General features: G+C 35.5%; 1 pseudogene across 1 annotated transcript in view; it reads right to left on the bottom strand.

The window, feature by feature from the left end:
* LOC309627908 (THO complex subunit 7 homolog pseudogene) overlaps positions 1–9940 on the bottom strand; it is a 223473-nt pseudogene extending 213533 nt beyond the window's left edge. The window contains exon 1 of the transcript XR_014249462.1: positions 8588–9940. The product of XR_014249462.1 is annotated as a THO complex subunit 7 homolog pseudogene (transcript). The remainder of the gene's footprint in view (positions 1–8587) is intronic.
* Positions 9941–24400: the final 14460 nt, after the last annotated feature.

Raw genomic sequence — 24400 nt, 5'->3', positions numbered from 1 at the left:
GAGTGTAGTACCTAACATGAATGAGTCCGCTGTACTTTAAATCCAACCATTATTCTCGTTGACTACCACATTCAAATGGACTGTATACCCAATGCTATACAACACAATGCAGATTCTTGTTTCCCAACATTAAATAAACCCTCAGTGCTTTCTCCTAAATGTTTCATTTTCATAATTTCCTCTCTTCTCTACAAATCCTATTGCAAACTTAGTCAAACACCTCGTCACTTATTCATGTAGAGTTCTTGTTTCAGAACTTCAAGAGAAAATAAAAATAATAATAAAAAATTTTTAACTTCCTAATACCACATTTAGAACAAGGCTCTGTCTAAATATAAGGTTTGTCTCCTCCCTTTCCCACTTGATTTGTGGTATGGATCCATTTCCTTATCCCAGCTCTCTCATACGTTTTCAGTTTGTCCAGTTCTCTGTATTGACATATTACCATATATTTAAGTGATTATATGTATGAAAACTTAAAAAACACAAATCTTAAAAGCGTAAACAAAAAGTTTGCCTCAAATTCATACGCTACTCCACCAATTAGTTTACCTGTTTTTCCCACTTCATAGCCAAATTTCTTTGTGGATGTTGTCTACTTTTGCTCTATTTTAAAAACTCTCAGTCATTCCCGAACTATAGAAATCTCAGTTTTATTTCCACCGTATAATTTATTCATACCTTTGAATAAAGCATTACGCTTTGTCTTAGTTGTAGCTGCTATAATAAATAAAATATCATAGACTGAGTGGCTTAAACAACAAACATTTCTCAGATTTCAAGGCTAGAAGTCAGGTTCTTAGTGAAGTTTACAGATGACTGCCTTTTCATATTCTCACATGATTAGGAGAGAGGGAGAAAAAGAGGGAGAGAGGAAGAGAGGGAGAGAGGAAGTTCTCTGTGTCTCAGGACAGTAATGCCATCATGAGAGCTCTATCCTTCTGACCTAATCACTTCTCAAATGCCCCATCTCCAGATACCATCACATTGGGAATTAGGGTTTCAACATATGAATCCGGTGACACATTCAGTTCATAGCATGCTTTATTCCAAAATATGTTTTTGTTACTAAATGCAGTGAAAATTTTGAGAACATTACAGTTTTTATTTACTGTATTTTTGAGTAGCATCTGAATTATCAATTTTTCCCTTTACTTTAAGCACTCTTCCATGGCATATTCTGTTTTTCTTCCTGTTTTCTGTGGCATGCCATTTCAAGGCTTAATTAAATGTTTTTTCTTCAGCCACTTATTCATATTTGTGCTTCTTTTGTATACCAGCTAGAATTCTATTGTGAGATATTAAAAATTCATATCAAATTAACTCAATCACTAGGGTGAAGATATTGGGTCACATAACTAAAAAGACAAATAGTAGGGCTGTTTAGGGTGAAGCTTTAGAAAGTTCAAATAATACCATCAAGCACCCTGATTATTTTTTTCTTCTGTGCCTTCATTTTTCACTCTTTTCTATCATGGTGCCAGTTTTCTTTTTGGTCTCCACGTTGGGAACCCTTACTCCAGCATCCTCAGAAAATCTGCCTGAATCATACATTGCTATGGCAGTTGTACACCTCACAGTCATACTACACCATCCAGGGGAAGATAATCTATTCCTGTTTATATGAAAAAAAGGTCTATTTCCCAGAAGCCTCACAAATACCTTCTCATGTCTCACTGTTCATGAGGGGTAGTGATCATTGTATACAAGGAAAAGAAATACTCTGATTGGTTTAGCCAGAGAAAGCCCACCTCTGGAGCTTTAGATACAGCTAAACCCATGGAAAGCAGGTTGAAGGTTGAAGCATTTTTCCAGATTGCAATTATAATAATATTTTATCCAGCAAAGGGCAAATACATATTTGGAGGTTTATAGAATGATAACATGCATCTACCAAAATGAGATTTCATTTTCAAAACTCTTGTTTATGCTATGAATCCCACATAGATAATAGCATCCATTCCCAAATTTCAATGATCATCTCTGTGCAGCTTATGCCCAAATCTTATATCGCCCGCCTCAATTATTTTTACTGAGCTCCAGAAGCTAATATCTACTGGACATATTTACCAGGTATCTTCACTAAGCCATCACACTGGGATCTTATACTCAACATACTAAAATTTTATTTTCTACTCCAAAATTCCCTTGTTCTCTGAATCATTTTGGTATTGATTAGATTTGCTAGAGGAATCAAATAATTCAAATTTCAGTGATTTGCAGCAACAATGTTCATTTTCACAGTTTACGAGGGTTTCACGTTGCCTTTGGATTTTCTCTGGAGTGTAGGTCTGCTCTAGCCTAATTTTTGCTCCACTGCTGTCTCATCTGGAACTCAGAATAAGAAGGAGCTCTCATTTGAGACATGCCAATTTTTATGTCAAAGGGGAAAATCAAAGTGGGGAGATGAACCCTGCAGTCATATTTAAAGCTTCCGCTCAGACCTGACCACATCAAATGTACTTCTTTTCATATGGCCAAAACAACTTACAGGGCCAAGTCTATATTAAAAGAGAGGAAGGTAAAAGTGAAAATTTTCAGGAATAATACAGTATTCCATAATATTCTGTTTGCCCAAGATGGAAACATAGGAATTATTTTATCTTGCTTATTATCCATATAAAGGATAAATCACTGAGACCTCTAGACCAGCATTGTCCCATGGAACATTCTGTGATGATGATATTTATAATATGTGTTCTCCAATAGGGTAATTAACCACATGTAGGTATTAAGATTTAAAACATTGTAGTGTGATTGGGGAATTGAGTTTTTAATTTTATCTATCTTTAATTTAAATTCACTAAATGACCACATGTGGCTAGTGACTACTATATTGGACAGCATATCTCTAAACTCTATTACTTAAAAAACTCAAACTTCCAGTTTTTCCTCAATCTGCACTTTATTCTCTTCTCTCCACTTATCAATCTTTCTCAATTGGGTGGAAAAGTTAATTTTGTTCAATTTTATGTATTGCTACAACCAGTTTCCAGGATAGTCTCCAAAGCCTAAGGAGCTTTTAGAATATTGCGTTTGGTTGGTTGATTGTTTTTTTTTTTTTGCGGGGGGGGTGGTTGGTATGCTAAATTCTTAAGTTATTTTCCTTGTAGTTATCTGCTAAGATAATTCATATTTCTTCTGTCACATCTTATAGTTGTTAGTCTTTGCTGTAATTAAAAACCACCAATATTTTAGTGGTGAATAACAAAATTTATTTCTCACCCAAAAGCCTGTGTCTTGGCTTGCCTTACATGGGCTTAACTGGACTCAGCTGGACCCAGCATCAGGCTGCAATCAGATCAGGTGTTCTCCATTCCAGGACCCAGGCTGTAGGAGTAATAGCTAGTTGGAAAGTGCTTTTTTTTTTTTGTAACTGATGGCATAGCACAAGGGAGACAAGAACAAACACATTATGCCTCTTATAGCCTCTGTTTAGAACTGGGGAGTTTTACTCTGCCCAGAGTCCATGTGTTAAAACAAGTCTTGTGTCTTAAGCTCAAAGTCATCTGGGGCAAGGTAACATAGGTTCACTGTTGCCTGCTGTAAACTAAAGTAAGGGCAGAATGAAAAGAAATAATTGTGAAACTTCTCAAAATTCTGTGTACAAGTTGCAATTGCCTTTATGTCATAGAAGGCAAGATATCCAGCAAGTATCTTTGTTCTTTCCTTGTTACTATAGGACATAGTAATTGCTTTTATTGAAGCATAGTTGATTTACAATGTTTTATTAATTTCTGCTGTACAGCAAAGTGATTCAGTTATATATATATATGCACTATTTTTTATATTCTTAACCTTTATGGTTTATCACAGGATGTTTACTATAGTTCCCTGTGCTATACAGTAGGACCTTGTTGTTATCCATTCTATATAATAGTTTGCATCTGCTAACTCCAAACTCCCACTCTATTCCTCCCCCACCTCCCCTTCCCCTTGGCAACCACAAATCTGTTCTCTATGTCTGGGAGTCCATTTCTGTTTTGTAGATAAGTTCATCAGTGTCATATTTTAGATTCTATACATATGTGATATTATATGGCATTTGTCTTTCCCTTTCAGACTTACTTTACTTAGTATGATAATGTCTAGTTCCATCCATGTTGCTGCAAATGGTATCATTTCATGCTTTTTCATGGCTGACTAATATTCCATCATATATATATGTAACACATCTTCTTTATCCATTCATCTGTTGATGAATATTTAGGTTGTTTCTATGTCTTGGCTATTGTGAATAGTGCTGCTATGAACATAGGGGTGCATGTATCTTTTTCAATTATAGTTTTGTCTGGATATATAGGGCATACTAATTTTAATGAGGGTTCTATGACTTCATTTCCCTAGATATACCCATATCCATATATCTGATCTCTGGAGACTTCCTGGAACTCTGACCAGGAAATACAACACACTATTCTTAGACCAATACTCTTGGCCCCACTCTTTAGTTTACATAGTCCTTCCAGCCCAGAAAAGTAATGTTACTTTTTCTTTCTCTGAAACAATTTGTTTAGATTCCAAATCAAAATTCTCCCACCCACACCTTACCACTACATAGGCTTAGGTTTGGGGTACTCAAACACCAGGCAAGACTTACACATTTCTCTTCTTTGGGCTGTGTCCTCTCCCCATTTTGGGGCAATGAGAACCAGCCATCAGCTTGAAAGCATAGATAGGATACAGGAAATACCAGGGGGAAATGCAGATGGGATATTATCTTTGAAAGAGTATCACTTCACAGAAATAGTCTAGGATAACTTATACCTATACACATTTTCTTTGTATCATTTTTAAACATTTAGTCTTCACTTATAACCAGAAAGGCAGTAATTATATTAAATCAAAAGTCAGTATAGAGAATGAAATTATTACTGTCATCAGAAAATCATAATACAATCAGAATTATTTCAAGAACTGGAAGTAAACTTTGATGTAATGTAATCAAGTAAATATGAGAGAGATAAAGTAGCATGCTTGATTTCACACCTATGGGTAAGAGCAATACTAGGGAGTCATGGTAATGACAAGGAGTTTGTCTGGGAATAGTGTAATTACTTCTTCTATTGGGGTACAGTTAAAATAAATATCATTTTTGACAAATGTTAGCTATATTCCAGATTCCTAGCATTTAGTGGCATATTATATGTCAAAGCATTTCCTGAGAATCATTACCTGAAAAATGCCAAAATTTAAAGTAGCTAAAATTATGCAAGTCATAATTATCCTTTGCATCAAGTCAAAGATTACTAAATACTAGATCAAATACTAAAATACAATTAAACACTAAATTTTTTATAGCAAATTCCTTTACATTATTCCCCATTCTGTGTTATTTGTGAAAGAGTTTGAAATGTATGCTTTTTATTATGCACCGTAGAGTAAAAGTACAATTTTCAAATGATTTTAAAAGGAGTCATATTCTTAACAGAGCACAGTAAATAAGTTATATATTTAGGGAGAAGGAAAATTTTGTGCACTAAATTTGAGCCTTTCATTATTCCCCCTTAAAACTAATTGCTTGTAGTTGGGTATAATGGATTCCACTGTCTGTTTTATCAAAATTATTGCCATAAGGCATTATATTAGCTTTATTTTTATTTTGTTAGTGAGGATCTCTTACATTCTTTAGTGTTTTCATTATTCATGCTCGTTGCTAATTAAATCTTACTTCTCTTTTTTTTCTCTATTTACCATGAGGAAAAGAGGATGTAGTCCAGACACTGACTTCCTAGTTACACAGAAGGAGTGCTGGGGTATCACATGTAAAGTAATGTCTTTTCTCTGATTAAGTGTGAGTAGGTGATCAAATTGCATTGATATCAAGTGTTTCTAAAGCACTGAAATATTAAATTTAAGAAAGGTAAAATTAGTTGGCAAGGAAGTGTGTGTGCAGCCAGAGTTTATGAATACTGGAAACATCATAGATTTCAGATTAAAAATCCTCCTTAAAGCAGCTTAAGAAAAGAACAGTTTTGTTGGATAATAACTCATCATATTTGTTTGGAATCATATCTTACCAAAGAAAATCTCACCTGTAAGTTCTCTGTGCTTCAAGGAACGCATTACCCAAGCAGAAGCAATGTGGCCAGACTCTAATGGATGAGACCAAAATCTACCCACAAGTATTAAAACTCAAAGTTAATTATTGTGATAGTTAACTGCTTTTCCAATACTATAAGCTATAAATTAATTATGTATTTTTTCAAATTCTTCTATTAAATTACTGGCTAGCCTGCTGGGAGAATCATTAACAAATATAAATAAATCCCTGCTTTTCCTCACCCTGGAGCACATGTTTAGAGCTGTCCATGTGAGAACTGTCTTGATTGCAAATCAGTGCCTGTAATTTGGAGCATCTATCTTTGTAACTTTCATTTAGAGACCCTGTTTTAAACCACTCTGTGTTTGTTTATCCACTGCATATGAACACGTATTGGTATGTTATCTCCCCTTCAATAACCAAACAGACTTATAGGTAGTCATCAGTTCTATCTGTCCTTGAGGAAGTTTGCAAAGATCTTTGAGGTTCTCATCAGATTTCCCAAGGCAGGTATTCAGGAAACTAAAAAAACCTACACTTTTAAGTAACAATCCCAAACATACCCACAAGATTGGGTTTAAAATCTGTCCCACCACATGTGCATTATGCTGGAAGGAAAAAAACAGCAGAAAAGTAAAAATGTCTATACATTTTAAGAAATTCAAAGATGACCTAACTTTTTGTTAATCTACATCTTAGTCTAGATTTCCTTCTTACAATAAATTATAATTGTTAGTTTAATATTGATTCATTGATATAACTAAAATCCAACATGTTCAAAATCATTATCTTCCTCTGACCAACCCCCTAGAACATTTTACAGTCTCTCATTTAATGAAACCATCAATCCTCATAGTCACTTAGACAAGAAGTCTCAGGGTCATATTAAATACTTTCTTTTACACGTTTCACATTCAGACCATTTTCAGGTCTTTTTAATTTTATATTTCATTCATTTATTTATTCTTTTCATTCATGCACTTAACAGGTATTTATTGAATGTCTACAGTGTGTCAGGAAATGTTGAAATGGGCATTTCTCAGGAAACAAAATAGACAGAAACCTTTGCCTTTACATTGCTTATACTTTGGTAGGAGAGAAAGAGAGATTTAAAAATCAGAGGAGTAAGTAAAATGTGTGTACTGTAAGATGGTGATGTCTAGGGGGGGAAGTGGAGCAAGAGTGGAGGGAAGTGGAATAAAGAACAATTTTTTAAATATCTGATTTATTTTTAAAATTTTACTTTGGTTGTTGTATTAAGATAGACTGTGAGTAGCAGTCAGGGAGCCCGAGAGAGCAGAAATAAGGAGAAAGAAAAATTTGAAGTTTATTGTAAGAATTCAAATGAAAATAATCGTGACTTTGGCAGAGCGGATGCACTGGATGTGGAAAGAAGTGATAAGATATTTGAAGTCTTTTTGAGAACTAAGGGAAATTCCTAGTTGATGTATTCTAGTAATGAAAAAGTAAAGAGTCAAAGATACGTTGAGGATTTCTCAGCAACTAAACTAAGAAACTAAAGATACCTTTCACTGAGATAGGGAACACTGTTATCAGAAGACATTTTGGAGGAAAGATTTGGAAATTGGTATTAGAAACATTATATTTATGATGCCTCTCAAACATCTAAGTGGAAATATTGGGTAGGCAGCTAGATTCAGCTATCTGGGAGGCAAGGGGTGGAGAGAGAGAGAGAAAGAGATATTTGGGACTCAGCACATAGATGGCATTTAAAGCTTAATTCCTGTGGAGAACAAATATAAATAGAAAAGATAAGTTATATGGAGACTGAATCTTTGAATACTCAAACATTTAGAAATCAGGGAAATGAGGAAAATAATTTAAAAAGATATAGTTGGAACACCTAGTTATGTAAAAAGATAATGAAGTTAGAACTTAATTCCAACTGTGACACTTGAGGAGGTAGGAGGAAAATTCAGTGTAATGTCTTCTTTTTTCCACACACACACACTGTATTTTATTTTTACAAGAGATAAATAAACTGACACCAAGCATTGTAAATGGATGACCACAACAAAAGCAACAATGATTGCAATTACCAAACACAAAACACACTCATACTATGTCATAATATTGACATTCAGTCCAGTAATCCTCCACTGTAACAGCTCCTTTACTTTGCAGTGAAAATTGATTTGTATATTTTTTGTCTCTGAGTCCTGGTGGGATTTTTTTTTTTATTCAAACAGAAAGTCACAAAAATTATAATCATCCTCATCAGTTCACTCAGTCCCATGTAATTAATTTTTTTTCATCTTGATCTTTTGTTAGCACTTTTATGAATTCATCAGTTTTCCATTAGAGTTCTGAAAATGCTTATTCATTCAGTTCAGCAGTACAGTCAGTTACCAGAAACCTGTACTTGTCAGAATCTTTTCCATGAATTCCTTGAAGATGAAACCCTTTTATAGGAACATTTTTGCAAAAGCATCAGAGTACACCCAGAACTGTCTGTAAATGACAAAAGACTTAAAAATGACCATGGTTAAAGATTTGATGAAAGTTCATAATAATGCAATTGACAAGGGAATTTAGTTATTTCTGAGATATACATTTTAAAGTAATAACTAGAATTATGACTTATAACATTATACCAGAACATATAAGATTTTTAGAAATTTCATGTAATATCTGAAACATTTATATTAACATATTTCAATACAAATAACCCAAAGATAGTTTAGTATTAGTTGTTTTTTTGTTTGTTTGTTTGTTTATACTGCAGGTTCTTATTAGTCATCAATTTTATACACATCAGTGTATACATGTCAATCCCAATCGCCCAATTCAGCACACCACCATCCCCACCCCACTGCGGACTTCCCCCCTTGGTGTCCATACGTTTGTTCTCTGCATCTGTGTCTCAACTTCTGCCCTGCAAACCGGTTCATCTGTACCATTTTTCTAGGTTCCACATAAATGCGTTAATATACGATACTTGTTCTTCTCTTTCTGACTTACTTCACTCTGTATGACAGTCTCTAGATCCATCCACGTCTCAACAAATGACTCAATTTCATTCCTTTTTATGGCTGAGTAATATTCCATTGTATATATGTACCACATCTTCTTTATCCATTCGTCTGTCGATGGGCATTTAGGTTGCTTCCATGAGCTGGCTATTGTAAATAGTGTTGCAATGAACATTGGGGTGCATGTGTCTTTTTGAATTATGGTTTTCTCTGGGTATATGCCCAGTAGTGGGATTGCTGGGTCATATGGTAATTCTATTTTTAGTTTTTTAAGGAACCTCCATACTGTTCTCCACAGTGGCTGTAACAATTTACATTCCCACCAACAGGGCAAGAGGGTTGCCTTTTCTCCACACCCTCTCCAGCATTTGTTGTTTGTAGATTTTCTGATGATGCCCATTCTAACTGGTGTGAGGTGATACCTCACTGTAGTTTTGATTTGCATTTCTCTAATAATTAGTGATGTTAAGCAGCTTTTCATGTGTTTCTTGGCCATCTGTATGTCTTCTTTGGAGAAATGTCTACTTAGGTCTTCTGCCCATTTTTGGATTGGGTTGTTTGTTTCTTTAATATTGAGCTGCATGAGCTGTTTATATATTTTGGAGAATAATCCTTTGTCCGTTGATTCGTTGGCAAATATTTTCTCCCATTCAAGGGTTGTCTTTTCGTCTTGTTTATGGTTTCCTTTGTTGTGCAAAAGCTTTGAAGTTTCATTAGGTCCCATTTATTTATTTGTGTTTTTATTTCCATTACTCTAGGAGGTGGATCAAAAAAGATCTTGCTGTGATTTATATCAAAGAGTGTTCTTCCTATGTTTTCCTCTAAGAGTTTTATAGTGTCCAGTCTTACACTGAGGTCTCTAATCCATTTGGAGTTTATTTTTGTGTATGGTGTCAGGGAGTGTTCTAATTTCATTCTTTTACATGTAGCTGTCCAGTTTTCCCAGCACCACTTATTGAAGAGACTGTCTTTTCTCCATTGTATATCTTTGCTTCCTTTGTCATAGATTAGTTGACCATAGGTGCGTGGGTTTATCTCTGGGCTTTCTATCTTGTTCCATTGATCTATGTTTCTGTTTTTGTGCCAGTACCATATTGTCTTGATTACTGTAGCTTTGTAGTATAGTTTGAAGTCTGGGAGTCTAATTCCTCCAGCTCCGTTTTTTTCCCTCAAGACGGCTTTGGCTATTTGGGGTCTTTTGTGTCTCCATACAAATTTTAAGATGATTTGTTCTAGTTCCGTAAAAAATGCCAGTGGTAGTTTGATAGGGATTGCATTGAATCTGTAGATTGCTTTGGGTAGTATAGTCATTTTCACAATATTGATTCTTCCAATCCAAGAACATGGTATATCTCTCCATCTGTTGGTATCATCTTTAATTTCTTTCATCAGTGCTTTATAGTTTTCTGCATACAGGTCTTTTGTCTCCCTAGGTAGGTTTATTCCTAGGTATTTTATTCTTTTTGTTGCAATGGTAAATGGGAGTGTTTCCATAATTTCTCTTTCAGATTTTTCATCCTTAGTGTATAGGAATGCAAGAGATTTCTGTGCATTAATTTTGTATCCTGCAACTTTACCAAATTCATTGATTAGCTCTAGTAGTTTTCTGGTGGCATTTTTAGGATCCTCTATGTATAGTGTCATGCCATCTGCAAACAACAGTGACAGTTTCATTTCTTCTCTTCCAATTTGTATTCCTTTTATTTCTTTTTCTTCTCTGATTACCATGGGTAGGACTTCCAAAACTATGTTGAATAATAGCGGTGAGAGTGGACATCCTTGTCTTTTTCCTGATCTTAGAGGAAATGGTTTCAGTTTTTCACCATTGAGAATGACGTTTGCTGTGGGTATGTCATATATGGCCTTAATTATGTTGAAGTAGGTTCCCTCTATGCCGACTTTCCAGAGAGTTTTTATCATAAATGGGTGTTGAATTTTGTCAAAAGCTTTTTCTGCATCTACTGAGATGATCATATGGTTTTTATTCTTCAATTTGTTAATATGGTGTATCACATTGATTGATTTGTGTATATTGAAGAATCCTTGCATCCCTGGGATAAATCCCACTTGATCGTGGTGTATGATCCTTTTAATGTGTTGTTGGATTCTGTTTGCTAGTATTTTGTTGAGGATTTTTGCATCTATATTCATCAGTGATATTGGTCTGTAATTTTCTCTTTTTTTTGTAGTATCTTTGTCTGGTTTTGGTATCAGGGTGATGGTGGCCTCATAGCATGAGTTTGGGAGTGTTCCTTCCTCTGCAATTTTTGGAAGAGTTTGAGAAGGATGGGTGTTAGCTCTTCTCTAAATGTTTGATAGAATTCGCCTGTGAAGCCATCTGGTCCTGGACTTTTGTTTGTTGGAAGATTTGTAATCACAGTTTCAATTTCATTACTTGTGATTGGTCTGTTCATATTTTCTGTTTCTTCCTGGTTCAGTCTTGGAAGTTTATACCTTACTAAGAATTTGTCCATTTCTTCCAGGTTGTCCATTTTATTGGCATAGAGTTGCCTGTAGTAGTCTCTTAGGATGCTTTGTATTTCTGCAGTGTCTGTTGTAACTTCTCCTTTTTCATTTCTAATTTTATTGATTTGAGTCCTCTCCCTCTTTTTCTTGATGAGTCTGGCTAATGGTTTATCAATTTTCTTTATCTTCTCAAAGAACCAGCTTTTAGTTTTATTGATCTTTGCTATTGTTTTCTTCGTTTCTATTTCATTTATTTCTGCTCTGATCGTTATGATTTCTTTCCTTCTGCTAACTTTGGGTTTTGTTTGTTCTTCTTTCTCTAGTTCCTTTAGGTGTAAGGTTAGATTGTTTACTTGAGATTTTTCTTGTTTCTTGAGGTAGGCTTGTATAGCTATAAACTTCCCTCTTAGAACTGCTTTTGCTACATCCCATAGGTTTTGGATCATCTTGTTTTCATTGTCATTTGTCTCTAGGTATTTTTTGATTTCCTCTTTGATTTCTTCAGTGATGTCTTGGTTATTTAGTAACATATTGTTTAGCCTCCATGTGTTCGTGTCTTTTACATTTTTTTCCCTGTAATTCATTTCTAATCTCATAGTGTTGTGGTCAGAAAAGGTGCTTGATATGATTTCAGTTTTACTAAATTTACTGAGGCTTGATTTGTGACCCAAGATGTGATCTATCCTGGAGAACGTTCCGTGCGCACTTGAGAAGAAAGTGTAATCTGCTGTTTTTGGATGGAATGTCCTATACATATCAATTAAATCTATCTGGTCTATTGTGTCATTTAAAGTTTCTGTTTCCTTATTTATTTTCATTTTGGATGATCTGTCCATTGGTGTAAGAGAGGTGTTAAAGTCTCCCACTATTATTGTGTTACTGTTGATTTCCTCTTTTATAGCTGTTAGCAGTTGCCTTATGTATTGAAGTGCTCCTATGTTGGGTGCATATATATTTATAATTGTTATATCTTCTTCTTGGATTGATCCCTTGATCATTATGTAGTGTCCTTCCTTGTCTCTTGTAACATTCTTTATTTTAAAGTCTATTTTATCTGATATGAGTGTAGTTACACAAGCTTTCTTTTGATTTCCATTTGCATGCAATACCTTTTTCCATCCCCTCAGTTTCAGTCTGTATGTGTCCCTAGGTCTGAAGTGGATCTCTTGTAGACAGCATATAGATGGGTCTTGTTTTTGTATCCATTCAGCAAACCTGTGTCTTTTGGTTGGAGCATTTAATCCATTCACGTTTAAGGTAATTATCGATATGTATGTTCCTATGACCATTTAATTGTTTTGGGTTTGTTTTTTTGTAGGTCCTTTTCTTCTCTTGTGTTTCCCACTTAGAGAAGTTCCTTTAGCATTTGTTGTAGAGTTGGTTTGCTGGTGCTGAATTCTCTTAGCTTTTGCTTGTCTGTAAAGCTTTTGATTTCTCCATCGAATCTGAATGAGATCCTTGCCGGGTAGAGTAACCTTGGTTGTCGGTTCTTCCCTTTCATCACTTTAAGTATATCATGCCACTCCCTTCTGGTTTGTAGAGTTTCGCTGAGAAATCAGCTGTTAACCTTGTGGCAGTTCCCTTGTATGTTATTTGTCGTTTTTCCCTTACTGCTTTCAACAATTATTCTTTGTCTTTAATTTTTGCCAATTTGATTACTATGTGTCTCGGCATGGTTCTCCTTGGGTGTATCCTGTATGGGACTCGCTGCACCTCCTGGACTTGGGTGGCTATTTCCTTTCCCATGTTAGGAAAGTTTTCGACTATAATCTCTTCAAATATTTTCTCTGGTCCTTTCTCTCTCTCTTCTCCTTCTGGGACCCCTATAATGCGAATGTTGTTGCGTTTAATGTTGTCCCAGAGGTCTCTTAGGCTGTCTTCATTTCTTTTCATTCTTTTTTCTTTAGTCTGTTCCACAGCAGTGAATTCCACCATTCTGTCTTCCAGGTGACTTATCCGTTCTTCTGCCTCAGTTATTCTGCTATTGATTCCTTCTAGTGTAGTTTTCATTTCAGTTATTGTATTATTCATCTCTGTTTGTTTGTTCTTTAATTCTTCTTGGTCTTTGTTAAAGATTTCTTGCATCTTCTTGATCTTTGCCTCCATTCTTTTTCCGAGGTCCTGGATCCTCTTCACTGTCATTATACTGAATTCTTTTTCTGGAAGGTTGCCTATTTCCACTTCATTTAGTTGTTTTTCTGGGGTTTTATCTTGTTCGTTCATTTGGTATATAGCCCTGTGCCTTTTCATCTTATCTATCTTTCTGTGAATGTGGTTTATGTTCCACAGGCTGCAGGATTGTAGTACTTCTTGCTTCTGCTGTCTGCCCTCTGGTGGATGAGGCTATCTCCAGTGTAATGTCAAGTAGAGTTTTAAGGAATGAGTTATTTACCTGATAATATATTTTTAATTAAACTATTTATTTTGAAATAATTTACATTAGTTGTAAGAAATAGTAGAGATATATCCTGTACTCCCTTTATCAAGATCCCCCACCACACCATAAAAGCATATTGAAAACCTGATAGCACAGTAGAGATAGATAGACAGTAGATAGAGAAATTGATGATATAGTATTACTACTTGGATATTGACATTGCTGCAGTCAAGATACAGCATAGTTCCATCACCAAAAGGATCCTTCCTATTGCCCTTTTATTGCAGTACCAACCTCCCACTCCCTCCTCACCTTTGGAAACCACTAATCTGCTCTCCATTTCTATAAATTTGTCTTTTCAATACAGTTATATAAATGTAATCATACAATACGTAACATCTTAAGATTGGGAATTATTTTTTTTTAATTTATTTATTTATTTTTGGTTGTGTTGGGTCTTCGTTTCTGTGCGAGGGCTTTCTCTAGTTGCGGCGAGCAGGGGCCACTCTTCATTGTGGTGTGCGGGCCTCTCACTATCGTGGCCTCTCTTGTTGTGGAGCACAGGCTCCAGACGCGCAGGCTCAGTAGTTGTGGCTCACGGGCCCAGTTGCTCCACGGCACGCGGGATCCTCCCAGACCAGGGCTCGAACCCGTGTCCCCTGCATTGGCAGGCAGACTCTCAACCACTGTGCCACCAGGGAAGCCCAAGATTGGGAATTTTCACTCAACCTATATTCCTTCAGATTCATTCAAATTGTTGCACATATCAATAATTCATTCTTTCTTATTGCTGAGTAGAGTTCCATGGTATGAATATACCACAGTTTAACTATTTGCCCGTTAAAGACATCTTTGTTATTTCTAGTTTTTCCTATTAGCAAAAAAATGGCTGCTATGAACTTTTGAGTACATTTTATATGTGTGTGATCATAAGTTTTTGGTTTACTCTGGGATACATTTGATATATTCCTAATATTTTTGAGAGTGTTCACTTTTAATTTCTTGAAAGATATTGGTCTTTACTTTTCTCTTCTTTTTTGGGGGGCGGGGCACTATCTTTGATTTTGGTAATACAGAGGAATACTTAGCTCAAAAATAATTTGGGAAATATTTCCTTCATTTTCATTTTTTGGAAGAAACTATGTGTAAATATGGGGTTAATTCTTATTTAAATGTTTGGTAGGATTCACCAGTGCAACCACTGCGCCTGGAGATTTCTTTTGGGGGGAGTTTTAATCACACATTAAATTTATGTAATGGTTATAGAATTATTCAGATTATTTAATCTTGATTGAGTTATGTTAGTTTGTGGTTTTCAAGGAATTGGTCTAACTCTTCTAAATTGTTAAATTTATGAGCATAACTTGTTCATAGCATTCTCTTATTATCTTTTTATTATAGCAGGATTTGTAGTGATATTCCCCAGTTTAATTCCTGATATTGATGGTTTATCTTTTCTCTCTTTTTACTTTTGTCAGTTTTTTAGAATTTTATCAAATTTTCTTGGAAAACAAGATTTTCTTGGTTTCTTTAATTTTCTCTGTTGTTTTCTTATCTATATATTCGAATGTAAGCAATTAGTGTTATCAGTTTCCCTTCCAACATTGCTTTAGCTGCAGTGCACAAAGTCTGTGGGCTCCTGGAGTGGTATTTGTAAAGCTCCTGTCTCTAACACCTCCATATTCCAATGGGCCTGGGGCAGCTATTGGTCAGCAGGACCAACCATTGAGAAAATAGCTGGATGAAGAACAGGGGTGAGTGAGGATAAGCCAGAACTGCCAAATATCTCTGCATTTATTCTTAAACTTATCTGACATCTTCAGAGAGAAATGGCTAATGTTTTACTTCTTTTTTCCCACAAGTTCCTTTTCTGGACTAATCTAATCTGGAGCTACATAGTGAAGGATATTTAGGGAAATGTAAGCTCCAGCTTAACCAATCTGACAGAGCGCAATTCAGAACAAACCTTTTGTTAACTTGAAATTCATACAAACTCTCTTAATCATATTTACTTACAAATAAACACAATAGTAAAATTGTGCTTCTGCCTAATTAATAGAGCTATCGTGAAAAGCAAGAAACATGGTGACTTTTTCGATAATTGAGCATTTACAAAATCCATGTTGCTAAACCGACATTAAGCACCATCCCTACTGTTATGGCCTCTTTGTTCCTTGCATAAGGGCAAGGGTGCCTGATTTCCATCCACAGTTTGGGGTACTGCCTTCATCTGATAATTAATACACTCTTCTTTGGCAAGCATTCAGATGGGACACAGATAATCACTGTGTCTCACACTTCTTCCTAAACTTTCTTGTAACCAATTTTCTAATTGTATTCCTTCTGAATCCTTGATCTTCTATGCAAATTGTTAGTTATTGCCCATGAATTGATGACTCATAGTTCTGTATATCTCTTTCCTGAAAAAAAAAAGAATAATAAGATAGATTTCTCAGAGTCTATATCCTTTTTTGGAAGGTTTTTATTCCTTCCAAATAAGGAGGTAGCTGTCTGCTTTCAAACATAGAGCCTTTTATGTATAACATCTGTAGACTATAACTGAATTATTATTCTCCAGTAAATTGATCATAGTAAGTTTCCCATGAGATCATAATGCAAATTGAGAGAGGAAGAAATGTAGGAGAAACAGAAGCTATGAGAATCAGAGATAATTTTTCATTTGGCTTATTTATACCCTTAAGACCTGTTCTATCCTGATATGGTGTATACCACTTCCACTGGATGATGGAATACTTAAAAATTTATGGCCTGGAAGGTCAGAAAACATCACAGTTCATGATGGGAAGGTCAATTTTCATGATAAAGTCTGACACATAGTCACATGATCAGTCTCTACTAGGACCCAGTAGCAAGCCAGATGTTATTTCTTTGAAAAAGAAATTTTTTTTTAGAAGAGGGCATAACTTTACTGCAAAATCTCAAAGGCTCCATACAACATCTATATCAGCTATAGATAGGTCAAGCACCGTCAAATCATTTTAGTTATATGGCCCAAGCGTCAACATTGTATGCTTCTGTTTAAGAGACTTTTCCTATGGGATCTATCTGAAACTGGCAGCCTTTTAATTTACTCAGTAAATGGGTAGAATTAGCAAGTGAAAATTTCATATATGTTGCCTACAAACTCTAAGGCGGCCCACTAAGCTTTGTGCTTCTTTTTAAGTGGTAGGAGAGGCCAGATGCAGAATTGTCCTTTACCTTTGAAGGGCTATCTTGACATACACTAGACAACTAGACTGCTAGATATTTAATTGAGGTATCAGGACGATGACTTTTTGTGAAATTTATTTTCCACCTCTGGCATATCCGTACCTTAGCAAGGTATCAAGAACAATTGCTACTTCCTGCTTAGCAGGTGTAGCCAGCATGATAGAATCAATGTAGTGGACCTGTGTGATGTCCTGTGGAATGAAGAGGCTATCAAGATATCTGTAGACAAGATTATGAAATAGAGCTGGAGAATAAGAACATGAAATTACATGGATAACTTTGATGGTTTTCATTAAATGGTATAGGGAAAAAATAAATTCCCTCATCAATAGCTGCTTACCAGATGGCAGGGGATATTTTGAAGTGCAAGAGCAAAGAACCCACGTCTGAAACAGAAGCTGCAATGGAGCCTATAACTTATTAAAATACAATAATTCTCTGACATACACCAGTCTTATGCACACTCCAAGTGGGCAAATTGTATGGAGATATGGAAGGATTTCTTTTGTGGGTATTAAGTCCTTGATGGTAGAACTGTTCTCTGCAAGTTCTCTAAGAATGTTATATGTGTTTGGTTTACTGCTTAGAAAGATGGCAGCAGTAATAGAAGCTTCCAGTTGGATTTTCTTACCATAATAGACATCAATCTACAAGGCTAGGATATCAATTTAGGGATTTTCAATTGCCAGTATGTCTACTGCAACTGTGCATTCCAGAAATGGGAAAATAACCAGAGGTTGGTTTCAAGAACCCATTGTACCTTCTGTGAGACAGATCCTTGCTAAACTCCATTAATCATATGACCTTCATAAGGCCTTAATTTGATGCACCATAGTGGTATTTGCATCCCAGGAATTAATTTCACTTCAGAGCCACTGTCCACTACTCCCTGAATATCTAGTTATTTCCTTTTTTTTTCATGTATGACCACCCTGATAAATGGTCACAAGTGTTTATAGGAGAGACTAAGAGTAAGATTTACAACACGAAATTTGGAAATTTAAGCAGGGTCCTTCCTAAAGGGGACCTGACTTTCCCTTCGTTCAAGATGCTCTGGATCTCTGAATTCAAAAGCTCAGTTCTGTCGAGTTCAGAGGGGTCATTTTGGAGGGGCCATCATTTGCTGTTTTGGTGATTGAATTTAGACTTCTGTTCACCAGACCCAGGATATTTCTGCTTATAAAATCAAGTAAACGTTTAACAGGCAGCCTATTTCAGTCCTGGGAACGTCATGATGCATTATCCAATACTAAAGATCTCTCTTTCTCAGAACTTTCTGATTAACACTTTGGTCTGCTGCTTATGATGATAATCACACCAACCTTGTCTATGACACTTAAGTACTCTCACTTGGCCCCGTCTCTCTGGGATCACATAATCTCCTTCGAGAATTCTCTAGTGCCATTCCTGTCCAGAGAAGAGCCACTATGGAGATCTGAGAACTTCAATAAATAAGATATAAAAAGTCTGGGTCACAACAAAGGAAAAGTTAAGAACTGATAAAAGGAAATGAAAGATAAGTAAATAATTATTTAGTACATACTTATGGCCTCCTTTATCTAAAACACAGCCTTGCCAGCACAAAGTTGATTTTAAGGTAACAAGTGTATTGAGAATAAGTTTTGGGGTAACTAACTGTCTTAATATTTCACTAGCAAAACCCCATGTATCTAAACAGTTTATTTTATTTATGTTATTTGAATCCAGAACCCATGCTCTAACAATTACCTACAATATATAGGAAATAAAAGAGCCAGAATTCAGTGTGGAGAGAGGCACAAAAGTGTCATTGATAAAGGACTACCATAAATTCCCCCCAAACTAAATTGCCTAATATTGTGACAAGTGCCACACTACTGGTTGCCAGAGATTTATAGGTTTACAAGGCAATGTATGACTTTTTCACCCCTTTATGTGGTCTGTCTGAAGCTGTCTACATATCTGACTATATTCCCAAAAGAAGATGGCTCTTTTTGCTCAGGTATGTGTCAGGAAGTGCCACTTGTGTCACTCGCCCGTTGAGTATGCCATTCTTTATTTATTACCTGCATTCCTGTATCTGTTTCAAGTTATTTAGGGTAGTCTCCTGTGTCTTGATGTTATTATTTGATTTTTATACCTTAATGTCCTGAAACTAGATATTCATGGTCTGATGTCCTTTATAAAATATAGAAAATCAAACCTATGCTGAGCTGACATACTTTTCATCAGCTACAATATTAGAGAAATGGGTTGAAGTGCTCATCACACTACTGGCTCATGATTCTAGCATAGCTGTTAAATATCAGTGTCATAGTTGTTTCTCTCTCATTCACCATTTCCCTGTAGTGCTTAAAATGCTCATTTGTTTTATATTCAGTCATTCTATCTTTCATAATGCCCAAAGAATTAGTGTCAGATGAAGAGAAAAATTTGAGATAAACAACTATTTTATCATGCATATAGAACCCCTAGTCTGAACAAAAAAAAAATTCTCTTGCTTTTAACAAGAGATTTTAAATTAGGGATTTCATGGAAACATTAAGTTATTGTAGAGTTGCAGTTATTTTTACCTTCAACTTGCTCCTAAATCATAGCATGTGACTCTGAGTTATTGGCTGGCCACCACTAATAAGTACAAAATTTCAGTTACACCAAAAAAAGATGAGTTGCAGGCAGAATTGTGAAATAAGATTGTTTAGCTTCCCATTTTGTCTCATGTCTCCAAAATCCTAATCTTGCTTTCTCAAGAGTCCCCTTTTTATATTTGTTCTCAGAATATATTCTGATCTGGATTCTATCCTTTCCTAGGGAGTGACAGCCCATTAATTTTCTTCAAGCTCCTTTAACAAACCTTTCTTGTTCTATATTTCATCATTACTTTAAAAGGCTTAGTTTTCATATTTTTGAAACAAAATAGCAATAATAACCACAGTAAAAATATGCTTTTCAAACTCCCTCTACCCACTGTATCTCTTTACATCCAGGTGTGTTCTTCTTGAAAGAATAGACTGCATTTACTGAGTCCATTTTTTCATCTCCTATTTGCTTCTCAACATTTCACCACCCGTTATGCCTCACCCATGGCCATCTCTGCTAAGGCTACTCTTACCAGGATTATCATTGAAATAATTTATGAGAAGAAAAGGGATACCATTCATTAAGTCTTTTCCTTGTTATTGATCTTTCTACACATTGTTGCTGCAAAACACTATCTCCTAAGCAATGTTATTGACTTCCTTGATGTCACTCTCTTGAGGTTTTCTGACCTCTCTCTTAAGTGCTATTTCTGTTCTGTGCTGCATATTCTTCCTAGATGAACTCATGCACCCTCATGATTTCACCCAAGATTTTTTGGACTGGTGTCTCCAAAACAGATGTTTAGTCCATTAATACCACTGGGCTCTAGATCAATACATTCTATTGCCTTCTGCATTTGGATCAGTCTATACTTTGGTTGATCCACAGTAAATCAAAATCAAAATGTCTGAAACTGAGTTTATCCTCCCACCTCCATCTGCTGCTTTTCTACCCAGTCTCTACTCCTTTTCTTCTTGTTACCAGACAGTAAATTTTGTGTGTCATCCTTAATTTATTCCTTTTCCTCTCCTTCATTTCAATAAGTCACCAAGTAATATCAGTGATGACTTTACAGTATTTTTGAAATCCATAATCCTCACTGGATTCTCAATTCCATTTCCATTGTTCATTGTTTCAACCAGGGGAGAAGGAGGCACTATGTTATCCACAGTTATACTTTACCAAATTTTTAAAACATTCCCATGGCATACAGAATAGATTTTAAAACTGTTAACATATCTTCATTACAGCCACATATCTTTACACACTTCTGTCAAATTTTGCCACCTGTTGAATCAGTTAAGATTCTGTTTGGCTACACATAAGAGAAATCTATTAATGATGACTTACATAATTTTTAACTTATTTTTCTCAGGCAATAATAACTCTGAGGCAGACAGCCCAGACTGGAATAGTATGTCAGAAGAAAACACTTTTTTCCCAATCTTGTTATTTTTTTCATGTATAAAAGGACTAATTTCGGTAATTCTGGCCTTTGGCATCTCTTAAAACTTAATTTACTCTGCTCCAGGGGAGTGAGGGTGCTTCAACTGATAGTTAAATGTGTCTGCTTAGTGTTATCATTCCATGCTTCCTTTCTTACAGGTGAGTTGAAGATAACAAGCAAACATTCTTCACTTCTCCTCCAAGAGAAGTCTCTCCCCCTACCACACAGGGACATCTGCCCTGGTTCAGCATTGCTTGTGACTGGGTGAGTAAGTTTGCCTAATTGTGACATTTAGTTAGCAATCTTGCTCTCACATTAAGCCACATAGTTCAATCTGAAACCTATCAATAATAATGGTGATGCCATCCCTCCTCCTTATTTTGTCTTTTGTTTGATCTCTCAAGATATTCATAAGCCATAGGGACCTCATAGAACATTAACACAGTGAAGAGGTAATTGAGGGCTCAGGTTCTCCTTATCTTTCCACTCTGGACCCTGCACTATGTATCTTTCATCCTCAAAGCCAAAATAAGGCGAATGCATTTCCAGAACTTTCTTTTAAGTTTCCAGCAGGAAAGAAGAGGAAAGGGTAACACAAAAGATATACCTGACAACTGATCATGTCCCTTTTTGTCATGAAAATAATAGCTTTATTGGAAGTCCTATCTAATATACTTCTGCTTTGTCCAGAACTGGTCACCTCTAGCTTCATGGGAGCCTGAGAAGGAGATTTATACTTTGATAGCCTGAATGAATCAGATCCACATAAAACAAAAAACAAAAAAACAAGCTAACTAAAAACAGAAAAACAGGAGAAAGAATACTGTATAGGTAACACTGTATGTTGCCTATATAATATCATACTGTATAATATTACATAGACAGCATGAATATTTATAGGCAACATGACATGTAAACTCCAAGCTCCAAGAATAACTACCCACCTGTGGATTACTGAACTAACCAAACATTTGTATCTCCAGGTCTCCTTATATGATCTTTTCTCTTTCTGTATAGTCCACTCTTTCTCTATTTACCTATTCTGCAAGATTCAGCCAGGCACTTTCTCTTTCATAAAACTTACTCTCTCCTAGGTTGTGGTAAGAGTCTCTCCTAAGAGAGTTCCTAGCACTCTGTACTTAGGTTTATCATACCAAATTGCCAATATCTAGTTTGAGATGTAAGGTGCTCTCAAATTTCTGTTTTTCCTTTTGTATGCTTAAATTCATTTATATGCTCTAAAAATTCTAAGATTTGTTTGAGCAGCATTCCTCCTAGACTGTAAGACCTTAAATCAGGAAATGAATAATAATAATGTCTTAATTTTTGATGCATATGTAGCACACACTGATTTGGACTCAACTGTACTCCACATCAATCAGGTCTGCTGTCTTATGATATGTTTTAAGAGATATTATCTAACTATAATACTTTCTCCTAAAGAAGTGATCCTGATGATAAAAATATCCTGTTAAAACAGTAATAAAATAACTTGAATGTAACTGATTTTCTAGAATGCTTAAATCACAACACAGAGATATCTTCCTTTCCATTTACCTATGGATTCCACCTGAAACCTAGAGATTAGACAACTGAAGAGATAAGGGAGTGAATAAAAGAGTATACATGTGTGAGGAGATGGAAGTGGGAATCTTGTTAGGTGTATGCTCTTTTAAGGTCCTCTAATCTTCCCATTTTTTGCCTTATCCCTGTTGGATACTCCAATTTTTGAACTGACACCATCCCCTCTTCTGGTTTTTCCATTCAAAAGCTTTGCAATCATTGGTGAATTAGTTAACATCTCCACGTCTCAGTTACATTATCTGTGAAATGGAGATAATAATCGCAAATATCTGGTAAAAGTTTTGTTGTACTAATTAGATCAACATATTAAAATGCTATGACCAGTGCCTCCTACATGCTAGTGTTTAAATAATATTGGCTAATATTGTTATTATTATATTTATGCCATTTTCCTCCTTTTGAAAGACTATGCAACAACCAGTAGAGACACATTTGATCTCGAAATAAAGTGTGTGTGTGTTTATAAAGAATTACCAGCTGTTCTCAGTGCATCAGATCAAATGAATACACCCCAAAACAAGTTCACAGAGATTTGGTGATATGTGCTGTCTCTGATGTGAAGACAAAATTTAATCATAGCTAAAAATAAGTATTGGGTATACATGAGTTTTAAAGTTGTTGCTAGGAATATTCTGATTTTGTTTTATGTATTTTGGGGTTTTTTTGGTCTACTGAGTTTAACAAGTTTGCATTTACACCAGGAAAGATTAGCTCTTCATGTGAATTTGAGCACGCTATGGACCTGAATTTAAATCTGATTAGGCTTCTTAGCTATGTGTTCTGAGGGAAGTCACTGAAACTTTGTCAACCTTGTTAGCAAAATAAAGATATTTACATCGACTTTGTTTTTATGAGAATTTCTGTGAGGCATAACTAAAATAAGATATATAAAGCACCTATAATATTTCATGGCACATGGCAGAAACATAATAAGTTTATAAATGTAATAATTCTTAGCATAGTTACTCAAGCTCATAAGTTAACTATATATTACAAATAACTAGAAGGCAACTTATTAATTTATAATTACAACCATTACTGCTTAGGAAACTATTGCTTCATACCTTCTAGTGAGTAAAATATCTCTTTAAAAAGAAATCTATTTGGAATAACTAAATCAGAAGAATGATTGGTAATCATAGTCTATGAGGAAGGGAAATTATTTTTATGGCAAAAATATTAATGACATCACACTGATAGGTTGATGCTTTTGTCTCTTTGAAAGGGCTAAATATTTACCCAAGTTTGGACAGACTGAGTCCTTAAAAGAGGATGTCCACCCCTTGAATAATGTTTGAATGTGTCAACTCTTTCTCACTGAAGCTCTTATTTCTAAGTCCTAACTTCACTACGCATGGGGTAACTAGGCAAGAGGGATTGTAGGAAGTGGTTTTAGGATTAACATCTGTGGAAGTGAAAGTAAGGGGCTAGACTGAGCAAAGGAACAAGTTGAGCTCTTTTGCAGCCCTAAATAGATGCTCAGACAACCCCCCAGACATATCTGGAGCATGAATTGCCCTTTAGATTTGACCAAATCAGTGTAAGAGGGCCATATTTTTACTATCGTGTTAATAAGTCTTTGGATGTGGACTGCCCTGGGAAGGGGGTTGTGACTAATGGTGATGCAATCGGTGCTCTTCAAATGGGGCAGTTCTCAAAGGGAATTGCCAGCAGCAATTCCACTAGCTGTGTGATAAGGC

This window comes from Balaenoptera borealis, assembly GCF_965194805.1.
Source record: "Balaenoptera borealis genome assembly, chromosome: 4".
Classification (NCBI taxonomy): domain Eukaryota; kingdom Metazoa; phylum Chordata; class Mammalia; order Artiodactyla; family Balaenopteridae; genus Balaenoptera; species Balaenoptera borealis.
This window is presented reverse-complemented; position numbering and strand designations above follow the sequence as displayed.